Source organism: Sesamum indicum, linkage group LG3 (assembly GCF_000512975.1).
Source record: "Sesamum indicum cultivar Zhongzhi No. 13 linkage group LG3, S_indicum_v1.0, whole genome shotgun sequence".
Classification (NCBI taxonomy): Eukaryota; Viridiplantae; Streptophyta; class Magnoliopsida; order Lamiales; family Pedaliaceae; genus Sesamum; species Sesamum indicum.
In genome coordinates, this window is record NC_026147.1 from 22,776,244 (window position 1) to 22,778,690 (window position 2,447).

Sequence of the window (2,447 nt, forward strand, 5' to 3'; positions counted from 1 at the left end):
GAGGATTCTTAGTGTTGATTTAGCATCGTCAGTCAGTACACGAGCATTGTATAGATTATGGCGTATCCCTTGGGTTGAGGGAGAAACCATTTGATGATCACATGTTGTACTGTACCATTACTCTTTATTAATGAAATTTACATTTACCCAAAAAAAAAGTAGTGAAGACCAGCCTACTTTCGGTCCTGGGGGATCAATTAACCTATACAGAGCCTGAGATGTGAGATACCCCTGCTCAAATCTCCAGATGATACGGTCTTCCCCACCATGGATCATGGGCAATGAATGTGTGATTTCCAAACACTCAAAATCTGTGATAAGAGGCCACTGCCATTCTCCTCCACTAATCACTGTACTGAGTTTGGCTGATTCCTCTATTCCGAGTAGTCTCGGTCCCCGTGGGAATGTGTGAATAAGAGGGCCAAGATAATGCCACGGGTCCTGCCAAAGGTAGAATCTCCTCCCGTCTCTGATCTGATAGTCGACCATAGGCCGGAGGAAAACCCGTAGACGTAGAATTTTCCGCCAACTCCATGAGCCTCCATGCTCTTGAATCGTCCAAATGGAGGTGTCTCGTAACCGTCCCTGGTATAGCCATTCCACCCATATTGAGGTCCTATCGCACATAATGATATCACATAGTTTCTTCATCATTAATGCACGATTCAAGATAGGAATATCCTTGAATCCTAATCCTCCCTCATCCGTCGGTCGACATAGATCCTTCCATGCTACCTTTGCATAACCGGTAGTTGTTGTCCCCTTCCACAAGAATGTTCGCAGCCTCTTTTCAATTACATTTGTAACTTTCTTTGGCAAGATGAATGCCGATGCCCAATATAAACTCAGCGACATGAGTATAGATTTTATAATTTGCACCCTACCAGCATATGAAATAGCCATTCCCTCCCAACCAGCAATACGCTTATCAATTTTCAACAATAATGGATGAGAATCAGCGATCGTTAATCGAGAAGATAAAAGAGGCAATCCCAAGTACCTCATCGGTAAGACTCCCTCTTGAAACCCGAGTGTTGCCAGCATCTCCTCGCGTAATCCTTGTGCTGACCGTGAGATAATAAGATAGCTTTTCTGCACGTTCAGCCTGAGACCCGACCATTCAGCAAAGCGATCCAATCCAGTTTTCAAGATTCCAATAGAATTCATATCAGCTTTACAAAATAGCAGCAAATCATCAGCAAATCCCAACTGAAAAACCCTAGCTGTATCACATTTCCAATGGAAGGAAAATAATTCATCCTGGTCAATCAACTGTAGGAAACCCAAGTGAAGGACTTCCATCACAAGCACGAACAAGTATGGTGATAGAGGATCACCCTGTCGAAGCCCTCTGGCCCCCTTAAAGAAACCATGAGGTTTCCCATTCAGCCCAACAGAAAACGAGGGTGTTGTGACACACACCTCAATCCACTTCACGAAAGGAGAGGGGAACCCAAATAACTCCATCACAGCAATCATAAAGTCCCACTCCACCGTGTCATATGCCTTTCGAATGTCCACTTTCAAAGCACACCGGGGCGGTAGACGGGCCTGGTTGTATCCCGTAAACAGCTCCTGCGCCAGCATAATATTGTCTCCAATGCTTCGTCCGGGCACAAACGCTGCTTGGCATGGACTAATTAATTTGTCCAGTATCACACTCAACCGTTGGACAATGAGCTTGGCAATTATCTTATACAACACATTACAACAAGATATAGGACGAAACTCATTAACGGTCATAGGGGAATGTACCTTAGGTATAAGCGCCAAAAGTGTAGTATTTATCTGCTTCAAAAGCCGGCCCGTATTAAAGAAATCCAGCACTACCGAAGACACCTCATGCCCCACTATAGGCCATGCAGCTTTGAAAAAGCCCGATGAATACCCGTCCGGCCCCGGTGCCTTATCCTCATCAATGTCGAAAACCGCCTGTTTGACATCTGCTAGTGTGAATGGTACGAGTAAAGAGCTAGCATCCTCTTCACTCAATAGATGTCTAGCCCAAGGTCGCAAGAACCGAAGGTCTATCACAGCTCGTCTCCGTTCCCCACCTAGAAGTCTGTGATAGAATGTGACAAATTCATTGACTACTGCTCCTGGTTCTGTGTGAGTGTCTCCATGCTCATCATTAATTTGTAAGATTCTCCTTGCCGATCTCCTTAAAGCAATCTTACGAAAGAACACCCGGGAGCACTGGTCACCCCCCTTCATCCATTGCATTTTTGCTCGCTGTTGAAGCATAATCTGCTCAAGTTTGGCTGCTTTAGCTAGTACTAACCGGCAACAGGGTTCCAGCTGAAGGAATAGTTCATCCCGCCTGTTTAAAGTAACAAGCAATTGCGCCGTCTCAAGAAACCCTTTCGCCAACTGGACATTGTGTGATAAGTCCCCCTTTTTCCTCCTCTGCTCTCTAAACACCGGTTTAAGTGCTTTGAGTTTCCTAG